General features: G+C 34.5%; 2 long non-coding RNA genes across 2 annotated transcripts; both read left to right on the top strand.

Annotated features, from left to right (window-relative positions):
* The first annotated feature begins 231 nt into the window (after positions 1-231).
* LOC121396165 lies at positions 232-1896 on the top strand. Its single transcript, XR_005962869.1, has 3 exons — positions 232-288; positions 1683-1718; positions 1863-1896. It is a non-coding gene; the product is annotated as an uncharacterized LOC121396165 (long non-coding RNA).
* Positions 1897-8860: 6964 nt separating this feature from the next.
* LOC121396164 lies at positions 8861-9593 on the top strand. The gene is made up of 2 exons (XR_005962868.1): positions 8861-9146; positions 9526-9593. It is a non-coding gene; the product is annotated as an uncharacterized LOC121396164 (long non-coding RNA).

The following is a 9593-nucleotide window of genomic DNA, read 5'->3' as shown; positions in this document are numbered from 1 at the left end:
ATTCATCGACTGCTGAGAAAGGCCTGGGATCAGGCCGAAACGTCAGTCTGAAGCTTTGAAATAAAACATTTTTTAATTCAATAAGCACTGAGAGTGCGGATCTCATTGGTTTTGGAGTGGAGATATATATATATATATATTATATATATATACATATATAAAATGTATATACACCTGGAATGTGCATAGAACATACTATTGCTAACAATTATACATTTTTTTGTCTCCACAGAAAGATTTTCCAAAATGTGGCGTTCCATCTGTAGATGTTTACCTTTCTTTCGAAAGGTAGGGACTTTGTTTTACTATAATATCACACATTTCATTCATTCTGTTCATAGAATTGCCTTGCTATATAATATATTGCAGTATAGCAGCATCTCCACTGGCAAATTGTTAAAGGGCATGTAAAGTCTAAAATGGAATAAGGCTACAAATGCTGTATTTTGTATATTAAATATAAACACGAACTTACTGCACCACAAGCCTAATCAAACAAATAATTGATGCTTTAAAGTTGGCCACAGGGGGTCACCATCTCGTAACTTTATTAGACATCTTTGCAAGACTAAGACTGTGCACATGCTCAGTGAGGTCTGGGCTGCTTAGGGATCGACATAAGCAAAGCTTCTTGAGTACTGCATGGCTGGGAAGTAAGGCGGTGGCTCCCCCTGCTGTTCATAAGTATGATTGTTTCCCTGCAGAGCAGTTAGGGACCATCTGACAATTCCTATCCACAGCAGTAAATGAAGGGAGAATTTCACTGCATACAGTCATGTTTCTTATAAAAACTGTACACATTTTTTAAATAAAGTATATTGGAGATAGGTTTCTTTTTTATTAAAGAAAGTGAAATGGGAATTTATTTTTTGCCTTTACATGCCCTTTAAAGGATTTGTTCAGTGTAAAAATAAAAACTGGGTAAATAGATAGGCTGTGCAAAATAAAAAGTGTTTCTCATATAGTTAGTTAGCCAAAAATGTAATGTATAAAGTCTGGAGTGATTTGATGTATATTATGTCAGTCAGATCACTACTTCCTGCTTTTCAGCTCTCTTGGTTTACCCTGACTGGTTATCCTGGCTACCAGGCAGTAACCAATCAGAGACTTGAGGGGGGGCACATGGGTCATATCTGTTGCTTTTGAATCTGAGCTGAATGCTGAGGATCAATTACAAACTCACTGAACAGAAATGTACCATGTGTCCCCCCTTCAAGTCGCTGACTAACTCAGAGTTAGAGAGCTGAAAAGCAGGAAGTTGGATTCTGGCTGTTTTATTAGACATCTGTTCAGTCCTGCCTTTATATATCACATTTTGGCTAACTAACTATATTAGAAACATTTTTTATTTTGCACAGCCTATCTATTTACACAGTTTTTATTTTCACACTGAACTGTTCCTTTAAGGAATGGAAGTGGATGGAGAATGAATTTGCTGCATAGGGCAATAAGGACACCATTTACTTCAATGCAAATATTCAGACAATATAAAAGGCTGTGTGATTCAATGGCATGGTCTAATGAATATTCAATTGAAAAAAAATTATATAAAATGTGATTTTTCTACTTTTACAATAGTTTATATTTATATGTATATATTAATCTATGTATTTAGACATTTCACATTTCACAGTTTGATTTGTATCGTTATCTATTTACTGACTTCTTTTTTTTTCTTCTAGAAACACTGCGTTGGAACATCCAATGAAATCGTTTTGGTAAGCAGCAAAAAACTGGTTAACACTATATGAAAAAACACAATTTGCTAACTATTTGTGCTTTTCAAACCATTTTATTTACAATTCGAGTTTGCTATTTTGCTAATTTATTTTGTAATAAAACATATTTTTGTTTTTCTCTAGAATTATATTGAGATCGTCGACATTCTTGCTTTGGTAAGTATCAATATGAACTAAACAAATCTCCTATCATTTCTCCTTTGAATAATAATCAGATTTGCCCCTGGATCTATAATCACGGCCACCTTCCCCCACTTTTAAACCCAGCTCCTATTGAAATTAAACTACAAATCACCCATTACCATTAACTTTATATGGAACATTCCTTAATATATATTTTTGGTGAAACCCTTTTAAATGTTTCCTAACCAGGAAAGTTGTGAAATCAACCCAGTTTCTAGTTAACGCCAGGAAATATACCTTATCCTTATAGTCTTCTAAGTATCAAATATATATCTGTGTGTTTATGTATATTTGGTACTTACATATTACATATATTTAATGCTTCCCTGTGCTCTGGAATTTGTAGCTATTGTTCACTTAGTTTATGTAATTTCAGTGTATTTTAGTTTAAATTTGCTATTTTTGCAAAGTACAGTTTTTTTACTGCATTTTATTTCCATCCAACTTTTGCTAAGATTATCTTACTGTATGACAGTAATAAACATGTCATGTTTACAAAAGTAAATCTGCTTTCCCCTCCTGGCAAGAGATTTCACCTTTGAATTAATATCAGAAGAAATCCCTATACTGACCCTGCATTTATTTATACACATGAATTAAAAGCACATTTTTCAAAATGAAATATATCTTTAGCAGTTACTCACCTTAAATTGATCTTGAAAGATGATTTCGTTCTATAAAGTAACACAACCTTTTTATCTTGTACCCAGCCTGAACCAGAGGACACAGAAATCTGCCTGGTAAGCAGAAGCGGCGTTGGTATCGTACATTATTATTATTCGCTTTCCCGTGTTGACTTTAAGAGGCAGATTTATCAAGGGTCGAATTTCGAATTGAAAAAACTTTGAAATTCGAATTCAAAAAGACCAACCAAAATTAAGTGAAAGTTTTTTTTTTGGGTCGAATAGGTCCATTTCCAATCGAATAGGTCCATATTCGTTCGAATTGAAGGAATAGCGCATTCGATCGAATTCGATTCAAAGTTTTTCCCAAAATTACTTTGATTTTTCAAAGTCCACCAAATGATCTCTAGGAGGTTCCCCATAGGCTAAAACAGCAATTCGGCAGGTTTTAGATGGTGAATGGTCGAAGTCAAATTTTTAAAGAGACAGTACATTTTTTTAAAAAATTCGTAACGAATTTTGACTATTCTCTAGTCGAAGTACACAAAAAATAGCTTGAAATTCTAATTTTTTTATTCAAAAATTCTCCTCGACCTTTGATAAATCTGCCCCCAACTGTTAATTTATCAAGTAACATTGTTCCTGACAGGCATCTTTGCACTATTACTATTATTAACAAAAAAAATTTACGAAATTGCACATCACACATTAAGTTGTTTTTTTTCTAAAACTCACTTTTTTCAAGTTGAGGTTTTTAAAGGGCATGTAAAGTCTAAAATATAATAAGGCTAGAAATGCTGTATTTTGTATACTAAATATAAACATGAACTTACTGCACCACAAGCCTAATCAAACAAATGATTTATGCTTTCAAAGTTGGCCACAGGGGGTCACCATCTTGTAACATTGTTAGACATCTTTGCAAGACTTAAGCTGGCCATAGATGTTGAGATTTTTAAAAGATCCGATCCTCATCGTGAGACCACGATTTTCTCGGAACGATCGTACGAATTTACCATCAACTAAAAAGACCAATTTGCCAGGAAAACAAAGGGGAGCTGCCTGTTTGCCCTGTAAACATAGATAGATTGCACTGGGACCGACAAAGATTTTTTGGCCTGGCTGATCAATTCCTGACAGATGTCGGCCGAAAAATCGTAAGATGTACGATCGTTCGAATCCCACTAACCGCACGATAATTTCGAAGGATTGGTCGGGCTTCCCTAAAATCGGTAGTTCAGCAAGAAGAATCGTCACGTCTATGGGGAGCTTAAGGGGCACATTTACTAAGGGTCGAATATCGAGGGTTAATTAACCCTCGATTTCGACCCTCGAAGTAAAATCCTTCGACTTCGAATACCAAAGTCGAAGAATTTACCGCAAATAGTTTGATCGAAGGAAAAATCAATTCGAAGGATTTTAATCCATCGATCAAAGGATTTTCCTTCGATCAAAAAAAGCTTAGAAAGCTTAACATTATAGCTCGGTAGGTTTAAACTGCCGAAGTATGTAGTCAAAGTTTTTTTTTAAGAGACAGCATTTCGACCATCGAATGGTCGAATAGTCGGACGATTTTTAGTTCGAGTCGAAGTCGTAGTTGAAGGTCGAAGTAGCCTATTCGATGGTCGAAGTACCCAAAAAAAACCTTCGAAATTCAACGTTTTTTTTACTTCGAATCCTTCACTCGAGCTTAGCAAATGTGCCCCTAAGACTGTGCACATGCTCAGTGTGGCCTGGGCTGCTTAGGGATCGTCATAAACAAAGCTGCTTGAGTTCTGCATGGCTGGGAAGTAAGGCTCCCCCTGCTGTTCATAAGTATGATTGTTTCCCTGCTCAGCAGTTAGGGACCATCTGACAATTCCTATCCACAGCAGTAAATGAAGGGAGAATTTCACTGCATACAGTCAGGTTTCTTATAAAAATGGTACACATTTTTTAATTAAAGTATATTGGAGATAGGTTTCTTTTTCATTAAAGAAAGTAATAATGGGATTTTTTTTTTTGCCTTTACATGCCCTTTAAGGGGAAAAAAACTTGAATTTCTACAGAAAAAACTTAAATTTTTCAAGATTATACCCTGAAGCTGCTAACAATTTGAATCTATAAATACTCAAGCTAAAAACTTTTGAAATTATGTAAAAATCAATTGCAGATGGTCCCTTTTTAACTTCGGAACATGTTTTATGCCTTCATAATTTTAGAAATTTTGGGCTGTTTACCCTGTTTTTTGCTTGAAAACTAGAGCAATTTTGTGAGTTTTTAGGGTGACAAACTTGAAAAGTTGCACAATTTTTTCTAGTTCTTTTTTTTTTTTTATATAGATTTTTCAATCTAATTTTTTAAACCTGAATTATTAGTAAATTAGCAAAATCTGTGTATGGGAGTTTGTTTTTATTAAAAAATGAGAATTGAGGTTTAGTAAATAACCCCTAATAGTGATGAGTAAATCTGTTGTGTTGTGCGAAAAATTTGCGGAACTGCTTAAAATTTTTCGAAACGACAAAAAATTCACAAAAACCATTGACGTTAAAAGGCGACAAAATGTTTTCTTATGTATGCATCTTTTTTTCCCCCCTCCAAATGCATCAAAGTCAGTGGGATTTTTCTTCCATTTACTATTTTGTCTTGGCAAATTTTTTGTCTCTGCAAACTTTTTGCACTGTTAATTTTTGCCAATGATTACGAAAATAATTTGCAGAAATGTGGAATTTCAGCAAAAATCCATGCCTGGCCAAAATAATTTGCTCATCACTACACATAATAATAATAACATTTCAAATCTCCCATATTACCAATAATGTTACATAAAAAAAGCTGATTTGATTTTATAACATGTCTTTTTATCTCTTAAACAGGAACCACCTCAATAAACTGGCCCCAATAACTGCCAGGTAAGTAGTAAAGAAACAGTTGAAGTTGAGCTTATTTGCTTAATGAATAAGGTATATTTTAGATATTAAACCACAGCACTATAACTATATGGGGCACATTTACTTAGCTCGAGTGAAGGATTAGAATAAAAAATACTTTGAATTTCGAAGTTTTTTTTTTGGCTACTTCGAAAATCGTTCGATCGATGGATTAAAATCCTTCGAAAAGGATTTAATCGTTCGATCAATCGATTGAGACATTTTATTTCTTATAACTTTTTTGAGTGGGGCTGAATTGACACAACTGAGTTTAATCCCTTTTTCTCACCTTTTCACCAGGAATTCCATCTAAAACCTGAGGAAAGCACTGAAGAGGTAAGCAGAAAAAAAACTTTGAAATATTTGTTTATCATCTTCTCTCTCTCTTCTAATGGTGCCCATACATGGAGAGATCCGCTCGTTTGGCGATCTCCCTCCGATATGCCCACCTTGACTGCATCAACGAATAGATGCGGCCGCGATCCGACGGGATTTTCTGTCCCATCCGATCGAGATCTGGCCGACTTTCGGCCAGATCTCGATCAGTGAATCCCGTCGCGGGGCCCCATACACGGGCCAATAAGCTGCCGACACAGTCTGTCTGGCCATACTAACTGAACTAAGTTGATCTTATACAATAATGTTTTCCCTTTTATTCAGGACAACAGCAGAGAAGAACCTGCTAGAGAAACATCTGAGGTAACCAGAAAAGACAATTCAATTAGAATAAAATATCTAACCCATCATTAGATTTTGCCCTACATAACATTTATTTGAGCTGTGACATATGTATTTATTATCTTCTCTCTGTTCTAACCAGGATGAACAAGTGAGTGAGCAGGATGAGACATCCAACAACACCTCCTGCCACTTCCAAGTAAGCAGAAAATAATCAATGACTACACAACTATAATTAAAGAATTTAAAGAAATTGGTTTTTATCATACTTTCTCCTGAACTCAGTTGATCTTATACAAAAATGTTTTCTCTTTTAACCAGGACAACAGCAGAGAAGAACCTGCTGAAGAAGCATCAGAGGTAACCAGAAAAGACAATTAAACTATAATAAAATATCAAACCCAGCATCAGATTGCCCTAAATATCGACGATTTGAGCAGTGAGATATGTATTTTTTTATCTTCTCTCTCTTCTAACCAGGATGAACAACAAAGTGAGCAGGAAGAAACACCCAGTAACACCACCTGCCACTTCTAAGTAAGCAGAAAATAATCAATGACTACACAATTATAATTAAAGAAATTACAGAGATTGGTTTTATTATACTTTCTCCTGAACTGAGTTGATCTTATACAATAATGTTTTCTCTTTAAACCAGGACAACAGCAGAGAAGAGCCTGCTGAAGAAGCATCTGAGGTAACCAGAAAAGACAATTCAACTATAATAAAATATCAAACCCAGCATCAGATTGCCCTACATAACAGTGATTTGAGCAGTGAGATTTTTATCTTCTCTCTGTTCTAACCAGGATGAACAAATAAGTGAGCAGGATGAGACATCCAACAACACCACCTGCCACTTCCAAGTAAGCAGAAAATAATCAATGATAATTAAAGAAATTAAAGAAATTGTTTTTTATCATACTTTCTCCTGAACTGAGTTGATCTTATACAAAAATGTTTTCTTTTTTAACCAGGACAACAGCAGAGAAGAAACTGCTGAAAAAATATCTGAGGTAACCAGAAAAGACAAGTTATGACAAGCATCAGATTGCCCTACATATCGTCAATTCGAGCAGTGAAATTTGTATTTTTCATCTTCTCTCTGTTCTAACCAGGATGAACAAATAAGTGAGCAGGATGAAACTTCCAATAATACCTCCTGCCACTTCCAAGTAAGCAGAAAATAATCAATGACTACACAACTATAATTAAAGAAATGACAGAGATTGGTTTTATTATACTTTCTCCTGAACTCAGTTGATCTTATACAATAATGTTTTCTCTTTTAACCAGGACAACAGCAGAGAAGAGACTGCTGAAAAAACATCTGAGGTAACCAGAAAAGACAAGTTATGATAAAACATCAAACCCAGCATCAGATTGCCCTACATATCGTCAATTTGAGCAGTGAAATATGTATTTTTCATCTTCTCTCTGTTCTAACCAGGATGAACAAATAAGTGAGCAGGATGAAACATCCAATAACACCTCCTGCCACTTCCAAGTAAGCAGAAAATAATCAATGACTAAACAGCTATAATTAAAGAAATCACAATTTTTCAAATATAAAATGTAATAATAAATAAACATAAAAAACCCGAGCGGATTGATCAGAGTTTGTACCAGAAAATATTGAGATAAATTCGGACTTTGATAAATAACCCCCTTATTTTAGCATTAGAGCTGAGTTAATGTAAAAAAGTGTTTTTAATTAATGTAATCACCTCAAATAGATTTTTGACCAATGTCGCCTCTGTATTGCAGAATTTTGAAGATGAAAAGAAGCAGACGAAAAGCTCTGGAACATCGAGCAGTGCAAATAGACAGGCACAACCTGCAACTATTAATAAGGTTTCAGCTTTACTTCCCTAATAAAATCATTCTCTCAAGGAGAATGAAACCCTTTTAAACATAATTAGGCCCCTGCAGACCCCCCTTTTCTTACTAGATCCCTCAAACTCCTATATAAGCCCTATTCCACCAATACTAATAGCCAAATGGATCCATTATATATATTAGGGGACAGATTAATTAAGGGTCAAATTGAAAATATGGTAAAAACTCTCAAATTCAAATTGTGAATAATCCAAACTTGATTCGAATTTTAATTAAAATTTTGATATCTATCAAACCTTGCCCCTTTAAAAAATCGAATTTGACTATTCCCCACCTAAAACCTGCCCAGTTCAAGTATAAGTTAATGGGAAAGTCCATTTTGAAGATGTCATAATCCATCATGAACTGACGCCCAACAATATAATACTAACAGCTGACGCAGATGTAAAAATAAGTAAGTGACACTTACAGATTTATCATGGGTCTAATTGAAAATTTGAAAATTTGAGTTATTTTATGGTCAAAACTGGCAAATTCAACTAGGAAGTTATTCAAATTAGATTCGAGTTTTTCAAAAAAATTTGAATTCGATTTTCGAGGTTTATCATACTCTGGCTCTTTAAGAACTCGAATTTGGCTATTCGCCACCTAAAACGTGCCAAATTGCTGTTTGAGTCAATGGGGGACGTCCAGGGATCTATTCTGAGTTGTTAGCAGCCTTCCTGACATTCAAGTTTTTTTTCAAAGAAAAAACTCTAATTGAGTTTTTAAAACTCCAATCGAATTCGATTCGAGTTTTCGGGTAGATCCTATTCACCCTAGTTTAAAAAATTACATTTTTATAATGAACTTCGATTGGTCGAATTTCGAGTTAATGGGAGTTTATGGGAGTTTTAAAAAATTTACGTGAATTTGAAATTCGACCTTTGATAAATGGGCCTCTTAGCTTTATGGGAAGTGTTCACAAATAAAATCATAAATGCATTGTATTCACAAATATTTTTCTTACATTATACTTCTTACTTATATTTATTCTTCTTATAATTTCAGTTAATTTAAGCCTTGCCACGATGGGTGAAAAGAGTAACAGCCCTGCCGGAATAACCGAATACATGGCAATTGTTCTTCAAGTTCTTGCCTGTAATTACAAGAACGGGGCTGAATATGACAATAAGGTATTGTTGTCTCTCTTCTCTTTTTATTTTATAGCGAATTTGAAGTCATTTAATATGTATGCAGGTGGGTGAGTAAGTAGCTGCCTTGCACTTGGTCTTCTTGCTGGCTGTTTTTGCAAGCACTCATCAATAAAGAAGTAGAAGTTATTACTCCTAGAAAATAAAATACAAACAAAATTATAAATGTTCATGTAATAAATATAATATCAAAAAAATGTCACCAACATCTGGGGTGAGGGTGGCATAAGAAAGAACATTATAAAACACCTACAAAGAAGTAAGGAAATTGCTCTTTTTTTTGCTCATATAACAAAAGCAAATTTCAGAATTATTATAAGCAAAGTGAATCCATGTCTAACTCTGACCATTCTTTCCTTAGCATTGAGACGTTGAAGAGCCAGAACTACCACCAAGGCGTTAAAGGACCAGTAACATCAAAATTATTTT

The sequence above is a fragment of the Xenopus laevis genome, chromosome 7S (genome assembly GCF_017654675.1).
Source record: "Xenopus laevis strain J_2021 chromosome 7S, Xenopus_laevis_v10.1, whole genome shotgun sequence".
Taxonomy (NCBI): domain Eukaryota; kingdom Metazoa; phylum Chordata; class Amphibia; order Anura; family Pipidae; genus Xenopus; species Xenopus laevis.
The sequence above is the reverse complement of the archived record's forward strand: the minus strand, read 5'-3'. Positions and strand labels throughout refer to the sequence as shown.